Genomic DNA, 17044 nt, shown 5'->3' with positions numbered 1-17044 from the left:
AGCTCATGGTTAGAACATTAAATGCCATTGTGGTAAGTTACATCAATAGTCCATTGTTTAAGTATATAATTAAATGCTCATGGTATAGATACATTAAATGTTTCATGGATGTAGATATACAAAATGCTCCATGGTGTAAGATACATCAAAAGCTCCATGGTTTAAGATACATTAAATGCTCCATGGTGTAAGATACATCAAATGCTCCATGGTGTGAGATACACCAAATGCTCCATGGTGTAAGATACAGCAAATGCTCCATGGTGTAAGATACATCAAAAGGTCCATGGTTTAAGATATATTAAATGCTCCATGGTGTAAGATACATCAAATGTTCCATGGTATAAGATATATATTAAATGACCCATGGTAAAAGATACATAAAATGTTTCATGGTGTAAGATACACAAAATGCTCCATTTTGTAACATCAAAAACTCCATGGTGTATCACTCAACAAATGGTATATGGTGTAAACTAAACCAAATGCTGCATGGTGTAAACTATATCAAATGCTGCATGGTGTTAGAAACATCAAGACAAGTTTCTCTGGTTCTCCAATGTGAAAGGTGTAAAGCATCCATACATGGAACACTGTACTCCTACAGATTAAGTACTATTACTTTTGGAGAGCGAAGGATCAAACTCCACACTTGTGGTTTTTGTCTGTAGTTTATCTATGGGCCCTCCAAGTCCCCTCTTTTGATATTATTAAGAGACAAGAATCCAAGGTATAAAACTGAAATTGGAGACCTGTTTCAAACCTTGATCATCGGCACAATATCAAAATGCTCTATTCTTAACTATCATTTTGTGTATTATATTCAGGAACTAGCTTCCTTTAACTACTACGACTGTGTGGTGTCCAAAGTTGAGTTTGTAGAAGTAGAAAATATAGTTGCAAAGACGTCTGTTAAAATGCAAAAATATAGGCAAAAACTATGCAGAAGTAAACTGATATAGTGGGCCCAGACTTAAATGAATAATGTATAAAAACAACGAATTTATGAAAACGTTGTTTGATCTCAACATAAAACCACTCATTCATTCATTCATTCATAGCTTAATGCATTTGTTTACTCTTAAATAACTTCCTTGAAACAAATTAATGGTAGACAATTAACAACCTTTTTTGGCAATTAATGGTAATTGTTTATACAGTATTACAAATAATGAGGGAGGAAATATGACCATCAATTGTTCAGCTGGAATGTTGTATACCAGGATGGGTGAATTCATCACACATAATTGTGTGATAATGATGATGTTAACTTATAAGGATAGTTTTCTTGAAAGCACCTGCCTGAACTCAAACTGTCATCTCCTTACTAGGTCCAACACACCTAAATATTACTCCATATGTCTGATTCTTCTGTTTGTTTGTTTGCTTAACACCATTTTTCGACAGTATTTCAGTTATGTAACAGCGGGCAGTTAACCTGACCAGTGTTCCTGGATTCTGTACCAGTACAAACCTGTTCTCCGCAAGTAAATGCCAACTTCCCCACATGAATCAGAGGTGGAGGACGAATGATTTCAGACACAATGTCTTTTATCGAATCGTCACAGAGAACATACGCCCTGACCGGGGATCGAACTCACGACCCTGCGATCCATAGATTCTTCTACATAAAATAAAAAATAAGCCTAGACCACCTTCAAAGTATAAATTCTTCCTTCATTTTGAATACTTATCCTATAACTGGCATAAAGTGAAGGGTAATGTATCATCTAAGAGAGATTTTTCCTGCCACATTGGCTTACTGCAAAATCACATGAAAAATCACACTGCTGTGACCTGGTATTGCTACTTACACTAAAACTTTTTCTTCACCAAACACAGAGAGACTTTTCTCTTATTTTAATATCAAAATGACACAAATACATTTGCAATGAAATTAATTCATGATCCTACAATAGACAAGTTTCACGAACATAAATTGAAATGATAGGTAAGGACACACTTCAGTGTTTTAGGGGCTCCTTTTCTACAGAGCCATGGGCTAAATACTTATTTCTTCTAACAAAAAGGATAGTAAATTGGTTTGATATGGATCACTCTGCAACAAGTACAAGTTTGTTTTGGGTTTAACGCAGTTTTTCAACAGTATTTCAGTCATGTAACGGCGGGCAGTAAACCTAACCAGTGTTCCTGGGCTCTGTACCAGTACAAACCTGTTCTCTGCAAGTAACTGCCAACTTCCCCACATGAATTACAAATGATTTTAGACACAATGTCTTTTATCAAATCGTCACAGAGAATATACACCCTGCCCGAGGATCGAACTCGCGACCCCGCAATCCGTAGACCAACGCTCTGGACCCTTCTGAGCTAAGCGGGCGGGCTAACAAGTACAAGATCTTGTTTTGTCCTGGTGTAATATATCAAGTCACTGATTTAGATGAAACTGATTAATGTTATAATAGTTCCTTAATAGACAAAAATTATCTATTTCTCCATAAAACCCATTAAAGACGCAATTTTAATCAGAAATCAACAATAATTAACTCGGAACCATTGAACATAAAAACCACATTAACCACATAATAATGATGATATACTTTTCCTTTTAAAGTTTAAAACGTAATTAATCAAAGTCAACAAGATTTTTTTTACTTATTTTCCATTAGTTGATACTGTACCAGTTTATGTTAATTCTTGATGTGCTTTCAATGTTCAATTAACACTTAATAGGCTGTCAAACCATTAAAACATGTGCTGTATGTACCCAACCACCAAATGGTACCCAAATAACACAAAACGTCAACCAAGTGTCTTTGACACTACTTGTATACAGTACTTGGACTATTATAGTCTGTAAAATTCAACTAAATTGACAACTTCAGAAAGTGATGAAATGAAGACCAAAGATTAAATGGTAATTTATATGAATGAGAATAAAATTAATGAAGAGTCTTTTTAATACCATCGGGTTTAGCATTGGAATTATATAACTGGGGATAATTAGGCTGATAGTGTTCCTTGGCTTCTTAATATTTAGTTCTTTTCACTATATCAACAACAACATCTACACTCCTCAACAACAACTTCTACACCCCTCAACAACAACTTCTTCCTCCTTCACCAACAACTTCTACATCCCTCACCAACAACTTCTACACCCCTCACCAACAACTTCTACATCCCTCAACAACAACTTCTACATCCCTCCCCAACAACTTCTACATCCCTCCCCAACAACTTCTACACCCCTCAACAAAAACATCTACATCCCTCACCAACAACTTCTACATCACTCAACATCAACTTCTACATCTAAAAACAACTTTTACACCCACAACACCAACTTTTACTCACAAGGTTGAAGGTAAGTGCTGTTCTCCTGGTTGAGGGCAAATGTGCTGTTCTTATGTCATGGAAGATGCTATCATGGTTAAAGACCAGAATTACACTCATGGTTAAAACTCATGTTTAAAGACCAGTGTTGCTCTTATGACTGAAGGCCAATGATGCTCTTGTGGTTGAAAGCAAGTGTAATTATCTCTAGTTTTGTTCTCATAGTTAAATTCATGGTGAGAGGCCAGTGTTGTTCTTGTGACTGAAAATTAATTGCAAGTAGTTCTTGCAGATGAAGGCCAGTGTTGACCTCAAGGTTAAGATTGTTCTCATTGTTGAAGGCCAGTGTTGACCTCACGGTTAAGATTGTTCTCATTGTTGGAGGCCAGTGTTGACCTCACGGTTAAGATTGTTCTCATTGTTGAAGGCCAGTGTTGACCTCACGGTTAAGATTGTTCTCATTGTTGAAGGCCAGTGTTGACCTCACGGTTAAGATTGTTCTCATTGTTGAAGGCCAGTGCTGACCTCACGGTTAAGATTGTTCTCATTGTTGAAGGCCAGTGTTGACTTCAAGGTTAAAAGTGTTGTTCTCATTGTTGAAGGCCAGTATTGACCTCACAATTAAGATTGTTCTCATTGTTGAAGGCCAGTGTTGACCTCACGGATAAGATTGTTCTCATTGTTGAAGGCCAGTGTTAAACCTCATGGTTAAGATTGTTCTCATTGTTGAAGGCCAGTGTTGACCTCACGATTAAGATTGTTCTCATTGCTGAAGGCCAGTGTTGACCTCACGGTTAAGATTGTTCTCATTGCTGAAGGCCAGTGTTGACCTCACGGTTAAGATTGTTCTCATTGATGAAGGCCAGTGTTGACCTCACGGTTAAGATTGTTCTCATTGTTGAAGGCCAGTGTTGACCTCACGGTTAAGATTGTTCTCATTGTTGAAGGCCAGTGTTGAACTCACGGTTAAGATTGTTCTCATTGTTGAAGGCCAGTGTTGACCTCACGGTTAAGATTGTTCTCATTGTTGAAGGCCAGTGTTGACCTCACGGTTAAGATTGTTCTCATTGTTGAAGGCCAGTGTTGACCTCACAGTTAAGATTGTTCTCATTGTTGAAGGCCAGTGTTAAACCTCTCGGTTAAGATTGTTCTCATTGTTGAAGGCCAGTGTTGACCTCACGATTAAGATTGTTCTCATTGCTGAAGGCCAGTGTTGACCTCACGGTTAAGACTGTTATTGTTGAAGGCCAGTGTTGACCTCACGGTTAAGAGTGTTGTTCTCATTGTTGAAGGCCAGTGTTGACTTCACGGTTAAGATTGTTCTCATTGTTGAAGGCCAGTGTTGACCTCACGGTTAAGATTGTTTTCATTGTTGAAGGCCAGTGTTGACCTCATGGTTAAGAGTGTTGTTTTCAGTGTTGAAGGCCTGAGTTGACCTCACGGATAAGATTGTTCTCATTGTTGAAGGCCAGTGTTGACCTCACAGTTAAGATTGTTCTCATAGTTGAAGGCCAGTGCTGACCTCACGATTAAGATTGTTCTCATTGTTGAAGGCCAGTGTTGACCTAACGGTTAAGATTGTTCTCACTGTTGAAGGCAAGTGTTGACCTCACGGTTAAGAGTGTTGTTCTCATTGTTCAAGGCCAGTGTTATTCTTACTGCCAGCTAAAATGGTTCTCAATCATTGTGGTAAGCCAGTGTTGTTCTCATACCAACCCAGAGTTGTGAAAATTATTTCATCAGAGGCTATCCAAGATATTAGTTGAATATTATATAAATTATTGGTATTAGTGGGGGGACTAGCAGCAATTTTTATGTATCATGTGACTGAACCATTCCACAAAAATGAATGTGTTTGAAAATAATATCTACACGTTTTTTAATCATTAAAATCTTGAATCAACAGATTAACGTTCTCATAAAACATTAATTCACAGTCTCGCCAACCTGACACCTGCAAATATCACCACTCCCTCCCCCTCTCTCCCTCAACACAAACTACCCTACAATAACTAAACATGGTCTAAGGGAAGCAACTCTTCAAATATGTGAAATGCAATTAATATGACATGAAGCTACTGATTGAAAGCTTTGATACCATTTAACCTAAAATAAATATATCCATTCATTGCTTTTAAAATGAAATAATATTTACAAATTATGAAATATGAACAAAAGTGGGACAAAAAATTAATGCGAATTTGACAAATTTAGAAGGTTTTTTCATACAAAAAGTTGACAAAAAAAGCTTTTAAATGCAGTAAAATTTTGATTGGTAAATTGATCTGTTTGTAACTGGAAAGAAGATCTTAACGTGCAAACCGCAAGCACCCATAATGCATCTTGATTACATGTCATTGAAGTGTTAGGTTGATCAGGTAATGAGTGTATTTAGAACTAACTGTATTAAACTGACAAACATATCACCATAAAATAAATAGGATCAACTGAAACATTCAAAATATAAAATAAATTAAAAAAAAAATTTGATTTAATGTCTGAATCAAATTTCTTTTCATACTTGAAATAACGTTAAACAAAATACGCCATTTTATAGATTCACTGCGCCCCAGAAATGCACTTGCACATAGTTCAATGAACTTCAGAAAATTGTTCTTGTGAAAAAGAACTGGAGAATGCAAGAAACATCACATCTCTAATTATGCATCAAAAAAATTCTTCAGTAGTCCCTTTTAGAGAGGATTAGGTTAATTCATTATGTAGTACTAAATGGATACTGTTGGGTATGAATTAAGATGCTGCTTGAGGAAGTTGGTACATGGAAAATCTACAATTCAAATGTCCCATCCTCATATTTCATGCCTTATGGGTATTTCCGATATCTTTTTGGTCAGTCTATTTTTCGAGGAGCAATTCTAATGGGCTACATATTCATTTATAAAAACTTCATGGGAAATATTTCACGACACCAAAATGATTATAGCCTAAATTTCCATAAATCAGATAACAAGCTATTTCTGATTTCAAAATGTCCGTTCAAATGAATACGGCCATTTATGAATGACCAAAAGGGTTGTGTGCACTCTGACCCAGCCGCCCATTTCGCCTTTTTTCTTTGTTGTACAGAAAGATTATATCGCACATCATTAATATCATAAATAATGCGATTATTGTCATTGTGGACATTTTAAGATGTCGCTATATGTACTTATATAGATAATATCTTAAAAAGCCATCAAAATCCATACTTAAGAAAAGGATTATTTGTTCGAAACGTGGAATACGGTGACAGTAGCAATAATGCTACTGTACTGACGAAGATTCATGTGGTATCGTCATGAACGCATAAAAAATAGCAAAAGCTGACATTCAATGTGATGCCAATAGCTAAAAATAGCGCAAATTTGTCTCTGATATCACTAAATTGTTGTTAACGACATAACAGAATGAATAAAAGTAAAATGGGATCTCAGGTTACCTATTCCTGAATTACTGACACAGAATACTTATGCAAATTTTTTTTTCTAAATTGTACTGGATTTACATATATTTATTTAAATGGCCCCAATGGGTATTCATTATATCTATGATACACTCAAAACTCTCTTTAAATATAGATTGATCAAGATAATTCAAATAATATCACGCTTACTAAAAGTACTTGCATTTAAGATTTTGGCAGAAAGAAAAGATGAACATCTTAAATCAAAATTACTTCTTTTTCACTTTTATATAAAATTTATATACAGAATACATTGCATTCACTCGAAGCACTAAAAAACTATTAATATAAAATAGAACTTATTGAACAAAAAAAAATCCCCAAAAATGACAGCACAAGTTACTTAATCAATTATATCTAATGTTGTATTATATGCAGAAACCACTTTGAAATGAGTGCAGTTTTGATCACGCTGTCAGTTATGCACTTTTACGATATTATCTTAAAATGCCAGCGACTTAAAATGGTTTCCTAATCATTCAATGAACAGGATTTTTAAGTATACCAATACTGATAAACATCACAGTTTTATGTACTCCCTCACTCCAAATTTGTGAATCTGAAGTGATTTTAATCATGTTGGACTTGAACCCTATCTTTTTTCTCACCAACAATAGAATTACAGGCAAACACATCAATTTATATTAATAAGCAATATTTCACTGACTACCGGTATATAAGAACTTGTCAATTTATCAACAAATGAAAATGAAAAAAGCTACTTATTACCTACAAGGATATCAGTTGCAAAAAAAAGAGATTACAGAAATTCATTAAAACATTCATATTTTTTTTTATATAAATTACACGTTTCAACTGTGACCTTACAATTCACGAATACATGTTTATCGTCTTTATCAGCGTCAAGATCTATGACAATACCCATAAAGGCATACTATTGAACTATCAAATGAAATTCATACTTTTACTGTACCAATTTCCAATCATTTAAAGATCGATAAAAGCGTTTGTGGCGAAGACGTTTGTCTCCATTCTTTTGAACTAATTACAGTAATTACGTCCTCCAGTCTTAGGGTGGGTATACTCATCCAAGTTAAACCATCAAGAATATCAATAATAAACGGGACTTTTCCCTAAGAACTAGACAGTCGTATTCGAAATAAGGGTTTCAGTTTAGTAACTCGTTTATGCATTTGAAATCTTTCACCCTGGAAAATGAAATGATCATGAAAACAAAAGCATATAATTCAGTTAACACAATCCTGTCATCTGACATTTTCTCAATGAACGATGGATGACTTTTCTTAATTAATTTTTCAGCCGATCGAATTTCAAATAATTTTACCTCTGGACATCAATTCATTTCCTTTCAAGGATTTTACGCTTTCTATGGGTTTTCTCAATGACCTTGATTCAATTTACAGATAATGGCGCTCTGCCCTCTATGACCTATGCGCAGCAGACGCCGCTACTGGATGCGTTGACCATGACCGCAATGAACGAAATAATCACAGTATAAACATCAAGTGACCAAATGGTTGACGATCACCCTGAAGTATTTGTTTATACACATTCTGATGATGACGGGGATGTCCGGATACAAAATACCTGAAAATAAGAGTTTGAAAATAATTAATGTAATTTACATTAAAACTGACAGGTAAACAACGTAATTTGAATTCACAATAGGCTGTTATTGAATCGTTATTCCTGCACAAAAAACGGACACAAATTGGCATTGATCTATCCTTGAACATGAAAATACAAGAGATAAACACATTTTCAAATCATTACATTTATTTTTTTTCCCCATTGAAATCTTATTCAACATTATGTTTTTCAACCCATTTCAAAGAGTACAAGTAAAGTTTAATTTCACAGGTGACATTGCCAAAGACATTATAATTGTTATTTACAAATTTCTTAAACATGTTGGGCCACATACAATGTCTCTACTGAACAAATTAAGAGCCAACTGCAATTTCGAACAACAAAATGAAAGGTTAATATTATTTTGTAGATTAAAGCTGAACCAAAATTGCTACTTTACACAAGCCCCGTGAGATTATTAAGTCCCTCTAATCAAGAAAATGACTCTTTTTAATCTGTATAATCAATATTAATAAGGATCATAATTTGTACAGACAATACTGCAATCCAAGATTTGAAAACAATTATAATGAGATTTTAAGGCAGTTCAACATTTCAAAGAGTACTTTCATTGTGTCATTCACGCAACCTGTCACTTTTCCCTTATAATTCGAGTTATCGGTAGTTCTAAATGTCGAACAAAATAGATTATACAATGATTCTGCTCGTACCTGTAGATAATGAACAAAATAAATTGTAGAGGGATTTTGCTCGGGACTTAAAATGGGTTCGAGTGAAAGGTGGTCATCGAATCAAATTATCCGAGTTCGAGAGAACAAAGTTTGACGTACGCGGCTCTGAGACCGATATTTCTTTCTTTGTTTTGGGTTTAGCACTGTTTTCAAACAGTATTTCTGTTATATAATGACGGGCAGTTAACCTTACCTGTGTTCCTGGCTTCAGTACCATTACTAACCTCTTTTCTGCAAGTAACTGCCAAAATCCACATGACTAGCAGTTAGAGGCAGACACAATGTCTTTTTCAAACTGTCACGGAGAATATATAGTCCTACCTGGGAATCAAACTCACACCCCCCACCCCTGATCCACAGATCTGCGCTCTCCCTACTAGCTGGTGGGCTTTGACCTATATTTCACTCCGTTTTGAGTTGGAAGCTGACTGACATAGCAAATGGTGTATTTTATTAAATAAAGTTCGTACAGCTTGACACAAATACACACAACAAGCGTATATTTTCAAGACAGTACCTACTTTTTTCAAAACAGGTACGAAGTTAAAAAGCTTTGAAATGCAGGCAAATGTCCATAATTATATTTCTCAAAAATAGATATATCTACAACATTTTAACCCAGATGTGTATAGTTATGAGTATTAATATTTTTGTATTAAAGAAAATTTTATGATCAAGGAAATTGTAAGCTGATCTTCTTCAATGGACATGTAGAGCAGAAACATCAAAGGGACATAATAATTATATCGAATAGTTAAATTCTCTTTGGGTGTATTTCATTTAACATTCAACAGTGATCCGGATTGCTATAAACAATGATCCATTATACTGTTCGCTAAAAATTTAGAACATCTTGAACGGTCTGATAACCTTCAAATACGTTCTGTAACAGAATGCAAATATTTAAGAGCTGACCGGGACTCGATCCCAGGACCTCTCACACACAAGGCAGACACTCTACCACTTTGCTATAACAGCAGTATCTATAGCTAGGTAGTGTAAGTGCACCTTTATTCTCTACCCGACTACCTATGTGAACTGTTACAATTTTGTGACAATAACGTGTTCGGAATACTCCGGATTATCGTATTCACTTTCCTAGCTAACGGCAATTTTCATGTAAAGAAAAAATATAATCTGATTTTGCCAACATTTTTAATCTGTTAAAACTGCCCAAATTTCTCGGACATGTTTTTTAGAGTATGAACTTACTAACTGGTAGTACCAGAGAAATATAACTTACACAGATTCTTTTATATTTGCCCCTTTAGGAGCAGGTGACCAGCAAAAACAGTGAGCTGCAACAACTTTACAACTTTCAAGAGGATTTCAATTGATAGGAAATTACATTTACAAACTACATACCTTTCTGTAATTAGTATTCACTGTCAGTCAGTATAATGACAGAGATTGCCTGTCATTCATTCTTTCAATGATTCACAGATGCAGAGTTCATTGTTTACATTTTTACTCGTTATCGGTGCAACTGTTAAAACCACTTTATTTACAAAAATCAAAGTACATGAAGAACTCTTGTACGGTCTCTATATATATTTGTATGTAATAGGTTCTTACTGTACCTTAATGAACTAAAAATGTCTATTATTATTGTCTGGTGGTGAAACAAGTAAACACAGGTCTATTAAATATTTGACTCTTCAACTTCAGTTAGTGCAAATCAGCATGAAATTGCACTACTTGTCTCTATTTGAAAACACCAGCCTAAGATGCACTTTATACCATCTTTGTACCGGTCTGTCACAATGTGGTACATCATTTATACAATTAATTCAAAACAGTCTCCAATATGCCTAAAGTACATATAAACTAGAAGATGCGCATGTAGTAGTAATAGGCAGAAGTCAATAGGGGACAAAAGTCCATGAGACACCGATGTTTGGCTGTAATAGGGATCATCTACTCGGCATGTCCAATCATCTAAGAAATTTCAACATTCTGGGCCTAGTGGTTCTCAAGTTATGGACTGGAAATGGTTTTCCATATTCTGGCCCCTGTGACCTTGACCTTTGATCGAGTGACCACAAAATCAATAGGGGTCATTTACTTTGCATGTCCAATCATCCTATGAAGTTTCAACATTTTGGGCCAAGTGGTTCTCAAGTTATTGATCGGAAAGATTTTTCCATATTCAGGACCCTGTGACTTTGACCTTTGCTCAAATGACCTGAAAATCAATAGGGGTCATCCACTCTGTAAGTCCTATCATTCTATGAAGTTTGAAGGTTCTTGGTCAAATGGTTCAAGTTATTGATCAGAAATGGTTTTCAAACTTCTGGCCCCTGTGACCTTGAACTTTGATCAAGTGACCCAAAAATCAATAGGGGTCATGTACTCAACATTTCCAATCCTCTGATGAAGTTTCAACATTTGGGGTCAAGTGGTTCTCATGTTATTGATCAGAAACAGTTTCCATGTTTAGGCCCCTGTGACCTTGACCTTTGATGGAGTAACCCCAAAAATAACAGGGGTCATCTACTTTGTAAGCGCTATCATCCAATGAAGTTTGAAGGTTCTAGGTAAAATGGTTCTCCAGTTATTGATTGAAAATGAAGTGTGACAGGAAGATGGCCCCTGAGATCCTGACATTTGATGGTGTGACCCCAAAAACAATAGGGGTCATTTACTCTGTCCTATTATCCTATGAAGTTTCAACATTTTGAGTCAAGTGGTTCTTAAGGTATTGATCAGAAATGGTTTTCCATTTTCAGGCCCCTGTGACTTTTACCTTCAATAGTGACCACAAAATCAACAGGAGTCATCTACTCTGCAAATCCAATCATCCTATGAAGTTTCAACAGTCTGTGTCAAGTGGTTCTCAAGTTATTGATTGGAAATGGTTTTCCATGTTCAGGCCACTATGACCTTGACGTTTAACAGAGTGACTCCAGAATCAATAGGGGTCATCTACTCTGCATGTCCAATTTAACATTCTGGAAGTGGTTCTCAAGTTATAGATTGGAAATGTGTGCGTGCGTGCGTGTTCGGGTTTAACGTCTTTCTCAACAATTTTTCAGTCATATGAACGATGGTGTCTACTTGTAGCAGTGAGCACAATGCCCAAACCATACCCCACCCTGTCACATTATACTGACACCGGGCTGACCAGTCCTAGTACTATCCTTTTAATGCTGAGCACCAAGCGAGGAAGCTACTAGTACCATTTTTTACGTCTTTGGTATGACGAGGCCAGGGATCGAACCCACGACCACCCGCACTCAAAGCGGATGCTCTACCACAAGGCTACCGAGGCAGTGATGTTTTCCACATTCAGGCCCCTGTGACCTTGACCTTTGATGGAGTGAACCAAAAAACAATAGGGGCCATCTACTCCACAAGCGCTACCACCCTATAAAGTTTGAAGGTTTTAGGCTAAATGGTTCTTCAGTTATTGATCGGAAAAGAAGTGTGACAGTTATATCATTAATGACATGAGGACATTAACCTTTAGCCTGCTGACGGCAAGTGATTCTACCTTTGCGACCAGTGCAGACCATGGCCAGTCATAGTCTGCATTGTTAGCAATTCAGTAAGTACATTTTCAGTGAACACCCCTTCGAATGATAAATGATTTTGCCCAAATTGATTGATGGACCAGTCCATTTTAGAAATTTTGCTGGTTAAAGGTTAAGAATGAAAGTGGAAAAGTCAACAGCATTTCAAATAAGGAAGCACACCAATGAAATGTGGCAATATTTGTAAACTAGGTCAAATATGGCAACTTTGAATAATTCAAGGGCCATAACTTTATTATTTTTTGTTAAAATCACCCATAGAAATCTTTAAGTTACTTACATAATTATATTTCATATACAACTCAATCTCCACTTTCCTGATGACTGCTCAAAATATGAAGCTTTTTAAGTGTTAGCTTTGTATGATGAAATAGGGCAATTTCAAGTAAAGCCAAGGCTGTAACGCTAGAGTTATTAGACAGAAATCTTTCCTGTTCATGGTCTTGTACTTTCTGTGCAACTCATGAATATTTATCAAGAAATGAGATATCTAAAATGTGCAAAATACAGCAATTTTGACCAATTCAGGGGCCATAACTCAACTGCTACTTGAAAACACTTTCCAGTTAATATCGAACTTCAATGAGACTTTGTGGCCAATATACACTATGTGAGTTTCACTAAAACTGCCTAAATGTAGTTTCTATTGGCTAAACAAGAACAAAAACAAAAGGGCCATGATGGCCCTATATCGCTCACCTGTTATCATTGCACTTGAGGGCAAGAAGGTCCTCAGAAAAAATATCTAAGTCCAAAGGACAGTAACAACAAAGGGAAGAAATTTAACCAAAATGAAAAAAAAAATTCTTACAAGGTACAGATATGTCAAAATACACCTAAAAATTGGAGGTACCATCCATATTGTACTACTTAAAAGTGGTCTCGGTTTTTTCCTACGGCCAATAATAAAAAAGTTACTAAAAATAAGCTATTTATAGTAACGTAAAAGGGAAGTAATTAAAAAAAATTTTTATTGTAAGTGAACAAAAGAAGGATCTGCCAAATAAATCTGTTGACATAAATGAAATTTCAGATCAGTATCTTTATTAGTAATGGAGATGTACCCATTTTAATTTGAAATAAAGGGAGGTAATTTGACATAAAATCAGTCCGTAGTTATCTACCCTGATTGGCTCAGTCCAATTAATGACAATAATGAAATTTCAAATAAGTCCTATAAGTACTTACTGATATAAATCCATTTTGATTACAATCAGGGGAGATAATCAGATATAAAATAACTCTGGAACCTACGACTGGATCTGATTTGTCATGGAATCCAAGATTTATTGTTGTTGAAGATATTTTGGAAGTTTGTATCAAATAAAACCATAAATGAAGTCTCTATATGGCTGCAAAAGCCAAAATAGCCAATTTTGGACCTTTAAGGGGCCATAACTCTGGAACCCATGACGGAATCTGGCCAGTTCAAGAAAGGAACCAAGATCTTGTGGTGATACAAGTTGTGTGCAAGTTTGGTTAAAATCAAATCATAAATGAAGCTGCTATTGTGCAGACAAGGTCAAAGTAGCTAATTCTGGCCCTTTCAGGAGCAATAACTCTGGAACCCATTATGGGATCTGGCCGATTAAAAAAAAGAACCAAGATCTTATGGTGACACAAGTTTTGTGCAAGTTTGATTAAATTCAAATAAAAAGTGAAGCTGCTATTGTGCAGACAAAGTCAAAATAGCTAATTCTGGCCCTTTCAGGGGCCATCACTCTGGAACCCATAAAGGAATCTCGCCAGTTCAAGAAAGGAATCATGATGTTATGGTGATACAAGTTGTGGGCAAGCTTGGTTAAAATAAAATCATAAATGAAGCTGCTATTGTGCAGACAAGGTCAAAATAACCAATTTTGCCCTTCCAGGGGCAATAACTCTGGAACCCATAATGGAATCCGGCCAGTTCAAGAAAGGAACCAAGATCTTATGGTGATACAAGTTGTGTGCCAGTTTGGTAAAAATCAAATCATAAATAAAGCTGCTATTGTGCAGACAAGGTCAAAATAGCTAATTTTGGCCCTTTCAGGGGCCATAACTCTGGAACCCATAATGGGATCTGGCTGGTTCAAGAAAGGAACCAAGATCTTATGGTGACACAAGTTTTGTGTAAGTTTGATTCAATTCAAATCATAAATGAAGCTGCTATTGTGCAGACAAGGTCAAAATAGCTAATTTTGGCCCTTTCAGGGGCCATAACTCTGGAACCCATAATGGGATCTAGCCAGTTCAAGAAAGGAACCGAGATTGTATGGTGATACAAGTTGTGTGCAAGTTTGGTTAAAATAAAATCATAAATGAAACCACTACCGTGCAGACACGAAATTGTTGACGCACGGACGGACGGACGGACGCACGCACGGACGAAGGGTGATCACCAAAGGTCACCTTGTCACTATGTGACAGGTGAGCTAACTAGGGGATCAAAATAACTTTCCCTTTACCACTTCCTGCATAGGTATACTGAAAGTGTTCGTAAGTTACTGAGAAATGACCTTCAGAGATGATGAGGCAATGAAGTTTGAAATATAATTTTTGATTTGGTTTCAAATTATGCAAGTGTTTTAACTAAACAGACTTCCTGCGTATCTAGTTAAAAATACAATCATGACAAGTAGCTGATAATATATGAAAGCGGTAAATCATAATATAATGTATCGAAAATTAACCACAATATATTTAAAACAGGTGACAAGATGTCATATTTCAGCGAGTGCAACACTGCTGTAGATTTAAAGACCTACTGGTACGTGTACACCTCTTCGATTGAAAGAAAACTTGTTATTTTGCACGCCAAATAGTCTTGAGCAAAGACCGCCAAAGAAATTCTCCTAAAACTTTTCACAGCATTATAATTATCGAGTCAAAACGCTCATGTTCAAAAGTTCGAAATAAAAGAGAGATCCAGCTAAAGTATCTATTCACTATTCATGAGCATTCTAATAGGCGAAATAAAACTTCATAATTTGGAAGCTTCGTGCAATTTTCTCAAAGGCAAATGCACTCGAATCTCACTGAAATTAAAACCCTGTCCGACAAATGAAACAGTGTCTTCAAAGACTAACAAATACAAACAGAACATGCAAGCCTCTAAACCCTAATTTGCAACACTAATAAAAGTTCAATGAATATAAACATATTCGTACATTGAAAAGACGATTTATTCAATTTATTCGGACTATGGTTTTATTGTAAACGGAGCTGTAATCATGTTTCATGGTGTAACTCCTATCCACAATACTTGAACCCAAGGCACTCGCCAACCACACTGGCAAATGAATGATTTCATATTTAGATTATTTTAAAGATAAGCTTAACCTACAGTTAATAACGTAAACTTACAACTGGTCCAGATAAACAGTTCTTTTATCTCCAGTAGCCAGTAATGATTATACCTTCGGGACAATCAGATTCATGGCACCAAGTTGATGGGCCGTGGACAGCATACTGTAATGAAAATTCATTTTCTTCTATCTCAACATTTCAATTGTTATCTTCTCCTCCACCTTTAATCTGCTTTTCTGATTTTTAATGTAAATCATACACAACAAATAGCATTTAATTTACACTCTTGGGTTCAAAGTGTAGTTCTGGTAGATATGAAATTTGACCTTTATTTGAATGCACGCGGTATTTCTACAGTTTAGTACTTTGTACTTAGTACAAATATATCTATCACACACTAAATATTATCATACATTAACAAAAAATACGCGGTACACATAAACCAACAGTCTTGCACCTAAAACATGATCTTCCTTACTCATATTCTACATAATTGTCACCCATTCGCTTGCATCTAAAATCTCAAACCTTTATCTGTAACAGGTATAAATCAAGTTACAGACTGGTATAAAACTAACCTTGGTTTGTCACTGTGACACACAGAATCTTCGTAGAGTCTGTAGAGATGTAAGCGGAAATAAAATTCAACTACTCCTACTGAAAATACAACAACAGCTGCTATATGTAAAGCGCCTTTGAACATGTTTACCATGAAAAGGGCGCTATATAAATCTGGTATAATAATAATAATAATAAGAGGACCAAATGGTCCTAGGTCACTCACCTGAGGAATATCTGATCAAGTGACCTAGTTTTTGACCCCAGATGACCTATATTCAAACTTGACCTAGGTTTCATCAAGACAATCTGATCAAATTTCATGAATATCTGGTGTAAAAAATGCAGCCTCTATTGCATACACAAGGTTTTTCTTTGATTAGACCTGACCTTCTTTTTGACTCCACGTGACCCATAATGAAACTTTACATAGACTTCATTGTAGCAATTATCCTGATCAAATTTCATGAAGATCCAGTGTAAAATGCAGCCCCTGCTGCATACACAAGGTCTTTCTTTGACCTACTTTTTGAACCCAGGTAACCAATATTCCAATTTGACCTAGATTTTACCATGGCAATCATTCTGATCAAATTTCATAT

The 17044-nt window shown here is 35.8% G+C and overlaps 1 long non-coding RNA gene across 2 annotated transcripts in view; it reads right to left on the bottom strand.

The window, feature by feature from the left end:
* Positions 1–16543, bottom strand: part of LOC123545296 (uncharacterized) — a 57573-nt gene extending 41030 nt beyond the window's left edge. For both annotated transcript variants that reach the window (XR_008366749.1, XR_006685307.2), the window contains exons 1-3: positions 16463–16543; positions 15942–16046; positions 8067–8329 (exon numbers count right to left, since the gene is read on the bottom strand). This is a non-coding gene — a long non-coding RNA (uncharacterized LOC123545296). The remainder of the gene's footprint in view (positions 1–8066; positions 8330–15941; positions 16047–16462) is intronic.
* Positions 16544–17044: the final 501 nt, after the last annotated feature.

Source organism: Mercenaria mercenaria, chromosome 1 (genome assembly GCF_021730395.1).
Source record: "Mercenaria mercenaria strain notata chromosome 1, MADL_Memer_1, whole genome shotgun sequence".
NCBI lineage: Eukaryota > Metazoa > Mollusca > Bivalvia > Venerida > Veneridae > Mercenaria > Mercenaria mercenaria.
This window is presented reverse-complemented; position numbering and strand designations above follow the sequence as displayed.